The following is a 17,933-nucleotide window of genomic DNA, read 5'->3' as shown; positions in this document are numbered from 1 at the left end:
ATTTTAACGTTTTTAGAAGGTCTCTTTCTATAAGTCTATAATATATAACTAAACTATTGTTGTATGTAAAGTAAATAAGGTTTTTAAAATGTTTAAGAAGCTTCATTTAAAATTAAATTAAAATGCAGAGCCCCCCGGACCGGTTGCCAGAACCTGGGCAGCGTAAGTGCCACTGAAAATCAGCTCGTGTGCCACCTTCGGCACATGTGCCATAGGTTGCCTACCTCTGGTATATCCATTATATAACAAAACAAGGGTGCAAAGTTAAGGGTGGGTGGTGTAATTGCACTGTTACCAACTAACAATTTTATTGCATGTTTTACAATATTTTTTCTTAAAGCCCCAACTCCTGTAGGCAGGATCAGGAGAATCTCAGAGAAGGCTGGGGGGGGGGGGGAGTTTCTAGGTCTCCTGGTTGTGGGTAAAAGCTTGAAAATGCAACCCAAGTGCATACTAAAGGCTCAGAAACCAGAGGACAAATGAAAAGAACCCCAAATTTTTGTTTTAAAATCTCATGATTGACTGTTTAGGATTGGCAATGCTAATTAGGTGGAGTAATGAAGGATTATATAGCAGCATAGAACTGGCGGGATCCCTTAATTGCTCATTTCCAGACATTCTAACATTGTATTTTCTTTGAAGCTTCAGAATGTATGTGAAGTTTAATTTTGTGGTACTGTTAGACGAATACCTTCAAAGCACTTTCAACCATAATTCCTTTTAGTAGGCGTACTAGACCTTCCCCCTACAATACTTCGCCCCACTTCTGCCGCTATGCCTATTAAATTATTTGTGTACTAATTTTGCTGTTCTATAATGAAAGAGCATTCAACTTTGCCGTACAGCATTAGTTGATTTTATTTGTTGACACATCCATATTGTCTATTATACATAGTTCCAGTATACTGAAGTTCAAAGATCTCTCTCATTTAATCAATTATTTTACCAAGGCCTGAAGTTAAAAGATTAAAAAACAAACCTGGAGTCACTAGATTTGTTCTTTTCCAATGCCCTGAGGGCTTTTTTTGTTTGTTCATTTGTTTTGTTTTCTTAAAAAGCAACCATGGTTGAGTGACTGCAGTTGCTAACTTAGGGTTACCATACGTCCTCTTTTTCCCGGACATGTCTGGCTTTTCGGCACTCAAACACCCGTCCAGAGGGAATTGCCAAAAAGCCGAACATGTCCGGGAAAATGCCGGCCAGGCACTTCCCCTGACTCTTCGGCTCTGTTTAAGAGCCGAGCTGCCCGAGCGCTATGGGCTTCAGGCAGCACCCTTGCCTCCGGCCCCCAGCCGCCGGCCGGGCACTTCCCCTCCCGGGCTCCGGCGGCACAGGGTCCGGAGGCATGGGGGCTGCCCGAAGCCGGTAGCGCTCGGGCAGCACGGCTCTTAAACAGAGCGGAAGAGTCAGGGGAGGAGCAGAGCCTCCGGCCACGGCGGCTCTGCTCCTCCCCGACTCTTCGGCTCTGTTTAAGAGCCGAGCACTACGGGCTTTGGGCAGCCCCCCATACCTCCAGACCCTGCGCCGCCGGAGCCCGGGAGGGGAAGTGCCCGGCTGGGGGCGCAGGGTCCGGAGGCAAGGGGGCTGCCCGAAGCCCAAGCGCTACCGGCTTCACGGTTTGCCGGGCAGCCTCCAGACCCTGCACCCCCGGCTGGGCGCTTCCCCTCCCGGGCTCCAGCTGCGCTGGGGAAGCGCCGGCCGGGGGCGCAGGGTCTGGGGGCTGCCCGGCAAACCGTGAAGCCGGTAGCGCTCGGGCAGCCCTTTCCGCATGGCTGGGAGTGGGAGGGAGGAGGGGCGGAGTTAGGGCGGGGAAGGGGCGGAGTCGGGGTGGGGCTGGGGTGGGGAAATGGGCAGGGCCAGGGCCCGTGGAGGGTCCTCTTTTTTTATTTGTTAGATATGGTAACCCTAGCTAACTCCCCTAGAAACCTGACATGCAAATTAGATTGTTAGATCTTAGGAGCAGGAACTAGGTGTTTCTTAGGCCTGGTCTACACTACAAAAGTAGACTGACATAAGCCACTTTGCATCAACCTAGTTGTGCAAGTGTCTACACTTAAATATGTCTCCTGCCAACGTATGTGCCTCGTTACAGCGACGCAGTACCGCCGCCTCCCCGAGTGGCACTGAGCCATACTCGATGTGTACTGAGGTCAACACAATGCAAGAGTAAACACTACATTATGATGTCGACCCTAATAGTTCTCCAGCAGCTGTCCCACAATACCCGATGCTAACTGCTCTGCTCACAGTTGTGACCTCCACTGCCCCAGGGTCACAGAGACCGGAAGGGTCACCTCTCCTTTAAAGACCCATGAATTTTTGAAATGCCTTTTCCTGATTGCCCAGCTTGGTGAGCACACCTAGCAGCTCTACATTCTGGTGTGCAACTGCCCAGCTGACCATGCTGGCTACACACTCCAGCTTGGACTAGATAAGAGACATTGGATCTCCTGGGCCTGTGGCGAGAAGAGACTGTGCAAGAATCACTATGGATCAGCTGTAGGAATGTGGACATCTACAAGCAGATTGCACAAGGGAGACAAGAGAAGGGGTGCAGCAGGGATCAGCAGCGGTGCTGCCTGAAAGCGAAGGAACTGTGGCAGGCATATAACAGAAGGCCACGGCGGCCAACAGTCAATCTAGTGCTGAGCCATGTGCCACATGTGGCAGAGACCCCACTACCATCCCACAGACCACTGTGGAGCCTGAGTCACGGGCCTGTGGCATGAACAGCGAGGTGGAGGAGGATGGTTGACATGCAAATCGGGAGGTGCAGATGTGCTGTGAACCAGGACCCGTTTGAGACTCCACCCCAGTGCAGTCAGTCCCTGTGCACGAGCCCAATGCAGGGAAAGGAACACAGGCATGCAGCATATGGGCCTGGGTGGCTTCAGGACACCAGCAGCAATTGTGCTCTCTTACAAGCAGCTGGAATCATCCCAGTCTGTGGGAAATGGTGCCAGTATTCATTGCCATCACCCTATACTCATAGTTACATGCAACTGAGCAATTCCCTCATTTTCCTCACTGCTGGCAGGCCATACTCAGCATGGCTGGTGCTCTGAGTGGCGCTGGGCACAAGCACTCTGAAGCAGAAATGACAATAAGCATGCCTTGTGTAAAACTTGAGGGGAGCAATGGAAGGAAGTTGATTCTTAACTTTTGACTTCTGTTGTGACAGTACTGACAATGGTGCCTGCAGGTGTTTTATCTGCAGCTGCTGCCATTGCAGCCTTGAGGGGTTTCCCCTTTCCACAGCTCTGGAATGTCTGAGCCAGATAAAGAGGAGAAAGAAAAGGATGAGGGATGACTTGTTCAATGAGATCCTGTAAAACAGTGCACAAAGGGCTTGGAGTGAACATTGCAGACAGTTTGGAGAAGTAGAGTGGAGAAAGGCCCCAGAGTCCCAACAGGAGGAGGAGAGGGAGATGCACCAGGACATAATTGGGAATCACAGATGCTGCAGATTCTTGTGGCCCTACATGTTCAACAATCACAGGCTCGCCTCCTTTTGCAGTCCATGGAGAACTCCATTACAGCACCTCACCTGCCACTCTTCCACATTGCATCACGTGCAGGGAGAGGGGAAAACAGCATTCACCATCTCTTACCTGTAAGTGGCTGCTCTGCGCTGGGGGAAGTAAGGGGTGGGGATGGGGACAGACAGCCCAGATTTGCCTACCTTTAAGATGCAATACAGGCACAGTACAGTATTTGGTTTTTTTTTGGGGGGGGGGGGGGGTCTATGCTGCTGCCTGATTGGTTACTTCCAGTTCCCCATGGTGTCCGGTTGACTGGTCAGTCCATAACTCTCATGTTCATATCTTTGAGGTTCTTCTATAGTTGAATCTTTCCTTAGTGCTGTCAAGGTGGCTGATATAGGGCTTCACGAGCAACGAGGATTCTGGGTCCCCGGGATCACTTTGGGCATTTCAACATTGCCAATGGTAATCCACCCTGCTTGTAGCTTTCCATGTTCTTTAGAGATGCAAGCTTCATGCCCCTTCCCTGACCAGCCAGCAATGAAGTGTCCCTGGTAATCCACCATTGCTTGAATAAGCATACAAAAGTAGCCCTTTCTTCTGATGTACCCTTGTGGCAAGGTGGTTTGGTGCCAAAATAGGGATGTGTGGGTTGTCTGTTGCTCCACCACAGTTCGGGAACCCCATAGCTGAAAATCCATCCTGTGTCCTGCACGTTGCCAAGAATCTCAGTCCTGCATAGCAGGAAACTATTTATTGCCTGACAACGGCTCTCACAGTGGATTTTCCAACTCCAACATGATTTCCCACTAGCCGGGAGCAATCCAGTACTGCAAGTTTCCACAGTACGATTGCCACTCGCACTTCCATTGTCAGTACAGCTCTCATTCTCCTGTCCCTCAGCATCCATAAGTTCTGCAGCCAGTGCTCATCATTCCAAGCCTGTGCTATGGTGTGATCCCACCAGTCACTCCAAGTTTCTGGGGCCCAGAAGCAGCACTCCATCATCTGCAGCTGCTCTGAGAATGCCACCGATAACTTTGAATTGATTCTTGCTGTGTCCTAGAGCAATCCATCCGCAAAGAAATCATCATGCTCTACACCGAGGAGGTTCTTCTTACGGCTCTGCAAACTCCAGATGATCACACGCCCTGTGGTTGCAACGCTTATAAACAATCAAGACTCCAGGCTTCTGTCAGAGATGATGGACAGCAAGGAAGGCCATGCGGGTTCATGGGATATTTAACAAAGGCACCAAACTTATTGAGGACATTAGGGGATGGAGACAATTCATGCTGGGAAGTTGACCCCTTGTTCCCACTCGCTTCTGTCCCACCATGGATTGCCAAAACTTCCCAAACCACACTGCACTGGCAAGTTGCACACTGGGATACCTACCCATAGTGCACTGGCACAAGCACTCCTGGTGAGTACACACACTGCCAACACAAGGAGCCGAGTGTGCACAAGCAATATACTACCTGCAGTGACTTTACGCGGACTTAACTTGCATCAACCAAAGTCTGTAGTGTAGATATGGCCTTACGGTGCCAAGCACAATGGGGCCCTGATCCTTACAGAGGTCAGTGGGTGCTACTGTAATACCCAAAACAAGTCTTACTACAAATCATCGGTTTTGTAAGTATCTAATTTTTCCCCAAGCATCTCCTCATCATCTTCTTTTATTCTGTAATCAGCAGTTTCTGCATGTTGACAAACTCTTTGTTACTTCATAATTGTTCAGTCCTCTTTTCTTTATATTGTTAAAAGCTGGTCATAAAGGAGCTGGTCAGTTGTTTAGCCATCTTGGACTTATTGATTTTTGCCTCCCTCATTTTGTAGTGAGGTCTACTTTCTCTCTGGTATTTCTTTTTTTTTCCTTTGCTTTCTGATTCACTGAAACATTTTCAACAAACCCAACTGTGAAATTTGTGTGCTGTCTTGCAACAAAGTGAAGCATTTCAAAGAACTATTGTGCAGTATAGAAAATGTCTATTCTTTTTAGCTTCTAATGTCAAGAAAAAACAAAGCTTGCGAAATGATCATTTCTTTACATTAGAATTTTCTTCTGCAACAAGCTTTGAAAGTCTTCAGTAAATCTAAAGATAAAAGCATCAGACTTCCCAAGACTTTTCTACTTAGGAGGCTTAAAAGGGTGTGGGGAAGCTCTCTACAGGCATCCTTGGCAGTCAGAACGTAAAGCAGAATTTAAGCTTTCTTGTCTTGAAGTATTTAAAGGCTTTGCTATTGCTGCGTATTGGCACTCTTCTGAATATCTTCTACAAGATCACATTAGTAAGCTTTCTGAAGTTAAAAAAAGTATAAAAACTTGCAATACACTTCTAGAGGTAGTTTTATCCTCTGGTTAGAATATGATTTGAGATTTTAGCAGCTCTACTGATGCACAGTTTTCTTGGTTTGTGTGTATGCCATTTAAAGTTGTGCAAATGGTGTTAGACAATCAGCGACCTGTTTTGAATCCCCGAGACAATAATAAAGTTGTTTCTCATTATTAATTCTGAATCATCAGCTTAAGTTTTAAGTCTTTCACTGTCATTTATGCCATGTGTCACAAGTATGTTAGAAAATTATGCAAAGGAACAGGCTTTGTGTGACAGTCTGTTATTTTCCTATCAGAAATGAAAATGCATTCACCAAGCACTAGAAGCTTAAAAGGCCTGATTTAATAATCAAAGTGTCTCCAACAGAAGGCCTGGCATACCCAGAAGTGAGATTAATACAGAAAAGTTCCTGTAGAAAAGAATTCCTACCTGTTTCTTTGGTCTACATTCAGATACCATTTTTAGTGCTATCCTGCTGGTATTAGTTATCTTAAAAGCAAACTTTTGTACAAAAGTTATTTCCATGAATTAGAATGTGAGTTACCCATCGTAACTGGCATTTCCCACCTGTTTCCGGAGAGAAATAAGCTACATCATCAGCAAAAGCACCTTTTTGTCAGTGTAACTGTCTGCACTAGGGCTTTTGACAGTATAGAAATGTTGTAAATTCAATCAATCACACCCCTAACAGAAACCATGATCCTGGCAAGTTTCTTGCATAGACTAGACCTTAAAAAGCACATGGGAGCAGCAAAGAATTGCTTTCCAGGAAGCAAATCCTAATATGGGGTCTAGACAGTCTAGTCACTGTTTTTATCACTGTCCCTCTAAGGCACATTCCCAGGCTTAGACCACTTGTCTAACTCCCTTCCCTGGGACATGGGATGCACCATCAAGGTGGGTTAGACTTCCAGTGGGAGAACTCCTGAGCCTCCCCCCAACCCCACTCTCAGTTGCTTACACACAACTCTCCAATGTTGCACCTAGGCCGGGGCCCCGCAGGTTACTAGTTTAACTCCTTCAGGGGTAACATGGCAGGAAGACAAGGAACACAGGTGTAGCAGAAAAATTTCTTAACAGACACTCCCTCTTGGTTGGAAAATGCCAATTTGTTAAAATCTAAATGCTCTACAGGAATGTGGTGATTTTTGACTAAACTTTTGACAGAAACCTGCCTGGTTTTTGGCCAGCTCACCCAGCTGCTTCCCTGGCAGCACAGGCTTTCAGGCACCCAGGGAGCTTGGGAAACATTCCCAGTGTCTGAACAGGTCATCCTTTCTGAAACAAAATTTTGGAATTTCACTTCCACAAAAAAATGTCAGCGTTTTGGCTTTTCATCTCAGGTAGGATGGGACTTTTCCAAAACCTCAACATTTTTCACACTCAGTTGTATAGGTGAGTCTCATTCAAAGGCTGTAACTCCAGCTTGTTCTCATTGATGGGCCTTCTGTGAGGCATCAAACAGCTTTCCCAAGCAGGGCAGCTGTCTAGAATGCAATACAACAAGCTACCCTGGGGCAAGTTCAGACTAGTGTTTAACACAGAGTTAATATTTTGATGCCACCATGTCCCCATCTGCCTCACATCAATGCGGACAAAACCTGTAAAGTGGACACCATAGCGAGAGAGGAATGCTTACCAACATATAAAAAGTCCAAGTCAGTGGAGAGATATTAGACAATTATGATGAAGTTAGAGTAAATAAAAAGGGAGAAAACTACTAGATGACACACTTGTATGATACAATTTGAGAATTGTTATGTAATCTTTATAGACTATCATAATCCATAAGCATTAAGGGAGCAAAGTTGGGATTGTACATGCAATTGTAACTTTGGCATTTTCCGTGGTTAACCATACACTGCTTAATGTTCTCCTGTTTTGCACAGCATAGTTGAATACTGGCATGCTCTTTTTTGCTTGTGACCCCAATGGAATACTTATGAGAGCAGCTCATCTCACAGGTATCTTGGTGAGCAAATAGTACAATAGTATCTTTCTGTAGGGCCAGTCAATATTTTGAAAGTGCAGCTTTCTAATTCTGTAGACTGAAATATATGGATCTTTGCCAGTTACATGGTTGCCTGTGCGATTTGTTGTGTAAATAGGGCTGATTTGTTGCCACTTGAATGATTTAAACTGCCCAAGTTTTTATAGATCAGACCAAAAAACAAAAAACCTTTTCTTCTGGCATAGCCTGACAAGACTAGAGAAACATATGTTTTAAGGAGCCAAGACTCAGATCTGTTCAGTTGATTGTTGGCAGCATGATGTCAAATGTGACTAGCTGTGAATTATTAATGTGAATTTGCTAGAGGCTTAGGCAGTGGGTGCACGTCTTATAAAAGTTACAAAGTAGATGTTCCTCCAAAATATTTGACTAAAAAGGACCATCTTTCTTTAACACCACCATTCTCACTCTTCGCAGGTTGGTGACCCCTTATTCGAAGTAAAGTATTCGCAACCCCCTTGCATTTTTTTTTACTCTTGTACAGTAACACCAATGCTAAGCCTGTTGAAGTTGGGTGTGTGTGTGTGTGTTCAAGAGGTTGACAGAGGATACTTGAATGTGAAGGATAAGGTTGGGAGTATGGAGAAAAAATTTTTTTGCTTTAGATGGTAGTAAATTTTCAGTGCCTTTCATGACCCCCTCGGGTTCACAACCCACTGGTTGAAAAACTGCTTTGCAACATAACTTAAGATGTTTTATGTTATGTCCACTCTTCAACCATCCCTGATCCAGTTCAGTTGAGAATTATGAGGGGCGGCCTCCTACACAGTATAAAGTAAATCAGGTGGTTTACATAGATCCAGGTTTCACAAACAGTGATCCATGGAATACTTGCTGAATTTCCATGGAGTGCTGGTTGGTTAACAGGACCTGGCTCTCCTCCTTGTTTTTTCTCTGCCGGATCAGAACAGATGGCAGAGGGAGATGAAATGAAGAGCAAACACAGCGTGACTAATTTTTTCCCCCAAAAAAAGAAACAGGCATGCATAAATACTTTCCCAATATTATTATTCCATGTAAGCAATTGCTGTAGTTGCCACAGAAGTGGGAGGGGAGATGGGTCAGACTATCACAAATGTGAGGGGTAGTGTCCCTGAGGCACTATCTCCCGTAAGAGCCCATCCAGGCTAAAACACCAAACAGTTTGAGAATGCTTATTGCACACAGTTGTCACATTTTTGCTTGAAGATGTTCTTTTGTTACAGACGGGGAAACCTGGAGCAGTCACTAATCCCTGAAAATTACCCCAGCAGGCACTCCGCCACTCATGTCTGAGGAGACGAAGAAAAGACAGCCAGGGTTACATCTCTCCATAATACCCACAGCTTCAGTAAAACATGAAGGTGAGTTCACTAGCCATCTGTGACTGCCTCGGTTCTTTTTCTATTGTCTGAAAGTGCGCATTTAAAGAGCTGTCTGAAAAGGAATGCTTTTTTACAGTCTCTCTGCCCCAACACAAATTGACGAGAAATTTGTTAGCTAGATTTATAGACCTATTATATAGATACAAAAAATACCTGAAGGAGGTTTGTTATACATCTAGTATATTACCTTCTCAGTTATTACCCCTGACATCAGAGCGTGGCGGAGTTCAAGTCAATAGCCCATGGATTTGTACATCTTGCATGGGAGGCATTCTCAGGGTACTCTAGCCTTTACTTTCCCATCTTGGTACATTGGCTTTCAGAGGCCGTGCAATGTGCTGTCTTTACTCAGGCTTCTCCCAAGGGGATGGTTTGATAATGGAGTTCTTTATTATTTTTAGTTGACACTAGTTCTGCTGATACGTGCATGGTTTTATAGTTATTTTTGGTGTATGGGCCTAGAAGGCCACAATAGACCCATTTCTACAAGCTGAAAGGATAAATAATTCCAGTTAAGTGAGGCTCAGCTGTGAGAGCTAAATTGGTTTTGCAGTATTGTTCTTCTAGCTGGCCAGTAAATTTAGTCCACAATCTACTACCTAGAAATGCAGGCAGCACCCGATGTGTTCTTGAACATTCCTCCAAATATCAGCAGGAGAAAAGCTAATAGCAGAGGGGTTTCCCCCGTCTGGTTAAAGCCAGATTCAGCTTCAGTACCTGCCTCGAGGATATTTGTTTTAAAGCTACTTGTTGTGTGTTTCACTTTCGGCTGCTTCAGAGGTTATCATCTTTGTTTTTTTAAATCAGATTACATAAAACCTGTAGAAGGTGTTTCTCTAGAAAGGCAGACAGCAGGAGAGGTGTCCTTGAACATTCCTTAGACTACAACACTTTTTTTTTTTAAACCAAAGGCAAATGTTACCTGAAAGCTTGCTTTTGAGCAGGGTAGTTCACACTGAAGAGAAGACTGGCTCTGGTCGGGATGCTGTGGATGGCAGCTTCCTGACTCCCAGTGCACAGGTGCCTCATATGTTCTCCGTCCCTCCCATCTCAAGCTCCTTGTCCAGAGGTAGAGTTGTATGGTGCCTGAGGACCATGAGAATGGCAGTCTCCCAATCTATCACTATTTGGCTAAGCGTTACTCTTCTCTCCCACCTTACTTTGGGAGCTGGGTTTTAGGGTCTTTCTGCTACACACCCACCTCCACCTATCACACACCACCCCCTGAGGCCCAAGCCCCGCCTGCAGAGCAGGGCGGAACCGGGAGAAGTTATCCCCAGACACCCTGACTTCCCCTCCTCTGCTCGACACTCTGACCCACATTCAAAGCAAGATTCCACTGCTTCTGGGATTGATCACCCCAGGATTGAAGTGTTCTTGCTCCGAAGTTGCCAGCACAGGTCTGGCTCTTCCCCCTTTGCTATTACTGTGGTACACACCAGAAACTACTGGTCACCAGATTTAAGGTCAGGAAGGAGTTTACACACTTGGCTTAGTCCAAAAGGGTTCTTTGCCTTCCAGTAAGTGCCAGTCATCCCTTCTGTTGGGTGTGGTCCTCACTGGGCAACTGCCAGGTGGACGACTAGGATTTTTGTTTTGTAGATGTCTGGGGATGGGGATGGTCAAAATGCGTCAGGCCCATTTTCAAAAGTGAGTTAGGCTTTTAAGTGCCTTGATAATTTTATCTTTTATTTACAAAAACTCATTTTAGCGCTGGTCTAAACTAACACTGTAAATTGATCTAAGTTATGCAAGTTCAGTTATGTAAGTTGACATAACTTAGGTCGACTTACAGCGGTGTCTACACTGCGCTATGTTGACAGGAGACACTTTCCCATCGACTTAGCTTGTCTTTGCCAAACCCATTAAATGGACACCACGGCATCAATTGCAGCGGTGCCCATTTAGCCGGTAGCCTAGACGTGGCCTTAGTTAGGGTACCAGCAGAGCCGGCTCCAGGCACCAGCTTGCCAAGCAGGTGCTTGGGGCGGCCACTCTGGAGAGGGGGGCGGCACGTGCACCTATTCGGCGGCAATTCAGCAGACGGTCTCTCACTCCCGCTCGGAGCGAAGGACCTCCTGCCGAATTGCCGCCACAGATCGCGATCGCAGCTTTTTTTTTTTTTTTTGCGCCACTTGGGGCGGCAAAAACCCTGGAGCCGGCCCTGGGTACCAGTCGGTGGTTAGGTATTAAACTGACCTGATATCCAGAAACCAGGCTTAGTTCATCTACATCCTGGACCAAAGAAGCTAGCAATAGGACCAGCGGGAGGGCAGGATAAACCTCAATACGGGTATGGAGTCTTTCCTTCCTGGAGGGAGAGTAGTATGCAGGATTGACTCATAGGATATTGGGGAGACATGGTTGTACCTTAGGATGGGTTCTGTAGGGTTAAGAAGGAAGAAAACAAGCATTGGGACAAGGTGTCCAATTAGCAGTTTGAATTTATCATTCTCAGGCCAAATTAAGCTGGTCTAAGGAAAGATATGGCAAGAGCTTTCTATGTTATATTACTACGTTTTTAATATTTTATTTCAGAGTAAACTATGGAGCAGAAGGGGTGGTATCTAAACTGCAGAGATTTAACCTCTTCTCTCTCTCTCTCTCTCTCTCACACACACACACACACACACACAAACTGATAGGGTGGGGTGATATATCATGCAATATAGTACTCTGAGCCCTGCCACCAGGAACTGCATATATCTTGTGATTTCAAAATATGTGAGGAGATCCCTTTGTCTTAGAAATATATTGCAGATGCAGATAGTTTCTACTCGTTTTACATTTTTTCCACTTGCAATTATTTTATTCTATGGTATGTTGACTCTAAACATCATATTTATAACATATGTTGTCTACAAAGATCCTGTCTAGTTTTGTTTTTTTTTAAAGTTGCTGTTGCTATGCCAGAAGTACAGCTGGTGCTTTACAGGAAATACAAAGACAAGGAGCTTGATCCTCTTCTGTGCTGACCTCAGTCTGTGCAGCTGTTTGGGAGGCCAGGGGGTGTGAGGCCCCTTTCCACCTTCCCTGATCCAGTGGTCAGCTAGTTTCTGTAACTTCTGCCAGCAGTTCCACAAGTCCAGGACAACTGAGCACAGTGCCTTCCAGCCCTAGCTCGCCCTCTACACCGGATGGGGGAAGCTGGTGGTGCAAGTTTCTGGCCCTGTGCATCTGTGCTTTACAATACTGGGGGATTCCTCTACATCGGGGAATCTCTGGCTGGCTTTTTAGGGCAGCTCAAACTCCCTTCTAGGCTGTTAAAGTCTAAACAAAGAGTTTAATGCTCTATAATATCAGTCATCAAGATTGTGAACAGAAAAGACAGCAGGGATGGTCACTTTTGGGAAACATGAAGATACAAAATCACATGGAATAGTCAGATTAATTCTATCTGTTGCTATACATCCAAAGTTACTTGCAACAATAGGTACTCCCCTATAAGAGTAAAACATTTAGATTAAACTTATTAATGCACCAGTGAATTGCATGTCTGATGTACATAAATAGATGCATAGTTTGCAGAGTCAGATGCTCTGTGGGTTTCCTGTAGGTGCAGGCAACCTACTGAATGACATGCCATGACTCAAAACAGTCATTTGCAGCATCAAAGGACATGGATAAAGGCACTCAACCAGAAGTTGCCTTAGCTAGGACTGCATATGTGGTTTGGTTCACCTTGAGGCACACCATGTCTGTTGTTGAAAAGAGCAAGCTGAAACCTGTATTGGGAGCCCAATCGTACAACCCTGACTCACCTGAGTAAAGTCTGCAAGCTCAGGCCCTTTATTTGCCAAGAAATGACTGAGTAAACTTCTCTTGCAGCTGTTGTGCCAAGTAACACTGCTTACACATTTGTAAGCTGTAAAAGGCTATGCACTGTATGTAGCAAGTTGTTTAGTATAAAGGATGCAGTAGAGGATAAATATTTCCTGGAGTATAATACATTAATGCTAGAGAACTGTAAGGTAATAAAGAGTTAAGAACAAAGAGGTGTGGCTCTTCCAGGAACATGTCCCTCTGGTGTATGTGTTTGTTTGGTACTGCTGGTCATGCTGTTTTCTGCTAGGGTTACCATACGTCCGTTTTTTCCCGGACATGTCCGGCTTTTCGGCAATCAAACCCCCGTCCGGGGGGAATTGCCAAAAAGCCGAACATGTCCGGGAAAATGCCGGCCGGGCACTTCCCCTCCCGCGGCTGCTCTGCTCCTCCCCTGACTCTTCGGCTCTGTTGAAGAGCCGAGTTGCCCGAGCGCTATGGGCTTCAGGCAGCCCCCTGGCCTCCAGACCCCAGCCGCTGGCTGGGCACTTCCCCTCCCGGGCTCTGGCGGCATGGGGGCTGCCCGAAGCCGGTAGCGCTCGGGCAGCACGGCTCTTCAACAGAGCCGAAGAGTCAGGGGAGGAGCAGAGCCTCCGGCCGCGGCAGCTCTGCTCCTCCCCTGACTCTTCGGCTCTGTTTAAGAGCCGAGCGCTACGGGCTTTGGGCAGCCCCCCTGCCTCCGGACCCTGCGCCGCCGGAGCCCGGGAGGGGAAGTGCCCGGCCGGGGGCGCAGGGTCCGGAGGCATAGGGGCTGCCCAAAGCCCAAGCGCTACCGGCTTCACGGTTTGCCGGGCAGCCTCCAGACCCTGCGCCCCCGGCTGGGCGCTTCCCCTCCCGGGCTCCAGCTGCGCTGGGGAAGCGCCGGCCAGGGGTGCAGAGTCTGGGGGCTGCCCGGCAAACCGTGAAGCGGTAGCGCTCGGGCAGCCCTTTTCGCGTGGCTGGGAGTGGGAGGGAGCGGGGTTGGGGCAGGGCTGGGGGTGGGAAATGGGTGGGGCCAGGGCCCCGTGGAGGGTCCTCTTTTTTTATTTGTTAAATATGGTAACCCTATTTTCTGCACTACTTTAATATACCTGCACACAGGAAGCCAAGATGAAATCACAGGGAAAAACTTGCAGGCAACAAGGTTTCTCCCAGGATTGTTAGTGTTTATAACAGGAAAGTAAAATAATTCCACAACTCTGGATAAACCCTCACCTTGGAGTTTAACCTTAATCTATGACATTGGGGTGGAGCTCAACCTTCTCAAAAGGCAGCCGTTCTTATAGATCTTCCCCTCTCTTTTTCAAAGGGAGGGAGAACCTGGCTGGAAAAGTTCAACTGTTTGTGTTAAGTTTTCTGCATCAAAAGTAAACAGGGGATTTTTTTGTTTGTTTGGTTTGGGGGGCGGGGAGGGGACTCCTGTACAAGATTGAGAAATCTTGGCCAGTTCCTTATTATTTTTTTGGTTCCCCAATAGACAGATTTGGCATGTCATATCTGTTAATACACCCCATTATATACATCTTTTCTTGATTACATTGTATATGCATTTTCCATATGCATCCTACACATTGCCAGTATGGTAAAATGCATTTACTCACATAGTAAAACACTGTACCTACTGTCATAATACACTACAAGTCATTGCTGTGCAAAATAAAAAATAATAATAATGGCCTTTCCTAGAACTGGATGCTTCCTCAGGACAGCAGTATAGTAACTCCTCACTTAATGTTGTAGTTATGTTCCTGAAAAATGCGACTTTAAGTGAAACGATGTTAAGCGAATCCAATTTCCCCATAAGAATGAATGTAAATGGGTGGGGTTAGGTTCCAGGGAAATTTTTCTTTGCCATACAGTACAGTACTATAGTTGGGAGGTGCCCCCGCCTTACCCCACACAGGCACAGCCCACTGGCACTGGAGACAATGAGGCAGGCAAGGAGGCTGAAGGTGCTGTAGGCTAGGAGAAGCACATTGCGCAGCAGCAGCGGCAGCTTCCCCTACTCTGCAAGCACCAGGGGCGGGGGGCTCAAGCCTTGGCCCACCCACACCATCCCTTCCCCCAAGCCTCCACCCTTAACCCGCCTCTTCTTCCCCCTTTACTCCACCTGCCACGTCCTCTCTCCTCCCCCACCCCCCCGCCTCCTGCCCCCGGCAATCAGCTGGCTTGTGGTGTTCAGGAGGGAGGGGGAGGAGCTAGGACACAGCCCACAGGCTCCCCTTCCCCCTGAACACTGCAAGCCAGCTGATTGCCGCAGGCAGGAGGCAGGGGAGGAAGGGGGGAGGTGTGCTGCATCCTCACTCCTCCCCCCTCCCTCCTGCCCGTGGCAATCAGCTGGCTTGCGAAGTTCAGGGGGCAGGAGGGGAGGAGCGAGGACTCAGTGTGTAGCCTCCCCCTGCCTCCTGCCAGTGGCAATCAGCTGATTTGTGGCTTTTGGGAGGCAGGGGAGGGAGGAGAAGCCTGTGCGCTACATCCTCGCTTCTCCCCCCATCTCTCCTGAGCACCACAAGCCAGCTGATTGCTGCGGGCAGGAGGGAGGGGGGAGGGGAGGAAGGGGCTGATCCGCAGGGTCTGCTGGTGGGCGGGTGTAGGGGAGCTGCCAGCTGTGGAAAAAGCAGGCAGCCAAACGACGTTGTAGCGAAGCATTGCACAACTTTAAATGGAGCATGTTCTGTAATTGAGCAGGGATGTAAAATCGAAACAACGTTAAGCAAGAGGACGTTAAGTGGGGAGTTACTGTATTAGTACCCACAGTAACAGAGGATTCAAATGTGAATGTTCTTAGCAAATGGCAGCTTCTCCGTCCCCCTCCCCACAGGGTTGAGAGAGGCTCTGGTCTAAGTGCCAGAAACTTAATATCAATTGAATTAGCAAATTCATGTTTTAATAGCAGTTTTGTAAAATACTCTTAATTGCATTAACATTTATTTTGGCAGGGAAAATACAAAGCTAACTAACAGGGATTCTTGAGCTGATTCTGAGAAAGAACATACAGCATCTGCTACAGGGTATTGCATTAAGTCTTTCAAATATCTGCTACTGTCTTTTACCATTGCCCTTTAAAAATGGAACACAATTCCTTATACGTGAAAAATCTCTCCATGCAGTTAGTGATACCAGTGACTAATGGATTCTACAACCTTGGTGCCGCTCTCGAAGCATGGAGTTCAAGGCCACTTTTGTCAAGCTTGCAAGAAGCTTGGATTTTGAAAATAATTTTGTACGAGTACATAGATTGTGTTGCTTTACTGTCCCCGTAATCATCTTTATCATGTGAATCCTCTTCAATACAACATGAACACAAATGGTTTGTTTTGACTCATCCACAGATGAAGAGCTCCCATAAAACGCTCTGTATATTGTGTAAGGACCTATGTCATAAATAGAGCCTTGCATGCATCCTCTGCACTGTGATACATTTTCATGCAGAGACCTGGAGGTTGAAGTTGACCACTCACACAAGTGTGAGCCCATTGCTGTAACAACAAAGCCTGAGCTTAGCCCTATGTACAGTAATATTAAAGCATCTAGAAGCACCAACTGAGATTAGCTTCATTGTAGTAGGTAGTGTATACTTTTCAGGGCAGGGACTATGTAGATAGGAAAGGGTGGGAGAATGGAAATAGTGTCAGAGAGCGGAAGGAATTTTTCCTTCCTGGAAAATGCAGATTCATCAAAACTATGTTTCATGAAAACATCTCGGTTTCAATGAAATTTTCATCAGGAAGGTGTCTCAGTTCCAGGATGGAATTCCTGGTCCAAGTGAGAGGAGACACCTAACCCAGAATCACCAACAGCCTACGGCACTCACCTGGGATGTGGAAGAGCCAGATCCAAAGTCCCTGCACTGCCTGATTAGGAGTGGCTCTCCCAGCTCAATGCCCTAACCACCAAACTAGTGGCTATTCTGGGGCAGGTGTCTTGGTGCTTGATTCATGATTTTTCCACACATTTTTTTTAAAAGGCCTCTGTTCTGATCTGATGTGGAATAAAAACAAGTTTTGAAACCTCTTTCCCAAAATGGAATTCTTCTTTCCCAGCCACGCCTACCTCTCACCATTTTACAGATTGCTTTAGTTTCCCTGAGAGATTGTGACTTTCCCAAATTCACACAAGAAGCCTGTGGTGGAGCAAGAAGTTGATGGATTTGAATTTAGCATATTGATACCCAAGGTTAACAAGTGATCAAAAGAGAGAAGCAACAGCAGCCTGGAACGGTCACAGGCCTTTGCCACATTTTGAGTGTCTATTATACAGTGTGCTAGCTGTCCAGTGCCCAGCTGGGCCTGTATAAATTCCAATGACTTAACCGATTCACCAGCCTAGTACGCTAAGAAATCCAACAAGCCTTGCCTGAAGAGCTTGGTATTTTCAAAAGATCCAACCCCACGTGGCATCAGCAGGCGGATGGATCTCTAACCTATAGCTGGAAGTCACCAGCTGGAAGGCAAATCTAGTCCATACTGCCAGGACATATTGTCTCAGATGCTGCTAGATTAGTTGGCACACCCTAGTTGTGCAACAGCAACATCTGGACTGGTATTAATAGCGTTCTGATGGAAGTTCAACCACACCATTCAGCAGAGCTTATAAATCACCAAGTACAAACAACAGGTAAATTGCCAGAAGGACGACAAGAAAAGGACAGCCCTTAGCTGAGAACATGCCTCCCTAAACAGAAGAGAAGACTCCCAAGAAGGTATATATGCACCATGAGTGTAGTAGAAGGGCTGTTGTAGTGTTGTAGAAACTAGCAGGTATTAAACTATCCACATAAGCCTGTGCAAGATGGGACCAGTAGAGAAGCATATGCAGTGCTGTTTTGGTAAGGAGACATTATACTGTCACTATGCTCCCATAAAGCTCCTGTAGTATGTTCTCAGTGCAAATCTAGCAGGAAGAATGCACAGCCTGTCATTTAAGGAAACCC

The 17,933-nt window shown here is 46.5% G+C and overlaps 1 protein-coding gene and 1 long non-coding RNA gene across 4 annotated transcripts in view; one reads left to right on the top strand and one right to left on the bottom strand.

Annotated features, from left to right (window-relative positions):
- Positions 1–17,933, top strand: part of HTR1F (5-hydroxytryptamine receptor 1F) — a 178,712-nt gene that overhangs the window by 155,122 nt on the left and 5,657 nt on the right. For all 3 annotated transcript variants that reach the window (XM_005312107.5, XM_065575276.1, XM_005312108.5), the window contains one exon: positions 9,041–9,178. The gene's annotated coding sequence lies outside the window, so the exon portion shown is untranslated. The remainder of the gene's footprint in view (positions 1–9,040; positions 9,179–17,933) is intronic.
- Positions 7,442–17,933, bottom strand: part of LOC135976980 (uncharacterized) — a 33,334-nt gene continuing 22,842 nt past the window's right edge. The window contains exons 3-5 of the long non-coding RNA XR_010594272.1: positions 11,399–11,582; positions 10,122–10,285; positions 7,442–9,106 (exon numbers count right to left, since the gene is read on the bottom strand). This is a non-coding gene — a long non-coding RNA (uncharacterized LOC135976980). The remainder of the gene's footprint in view (positions 9,107–10,121; positions 10,286–11,398; positions 11,583–17,933) is intronic.

Source organism: Chrysemys picta, chromosome 1, assembly GCF_011386835.1.
Source record: "Chrysemys picta bellii isolate R12L10 chromosome 1, ASM1138683v2, whole genome shotgun sequence".
Lineage (NCBI taxonomy): Eukaryota > Metazoa > Chordata > Testudines > Emydidae > Chrysemys > Chrysemys picta.
Note: the sequence above shows the minus strand (reverse complement) of the source record. Positions and strands in the feature narration are given on the sequence as shown.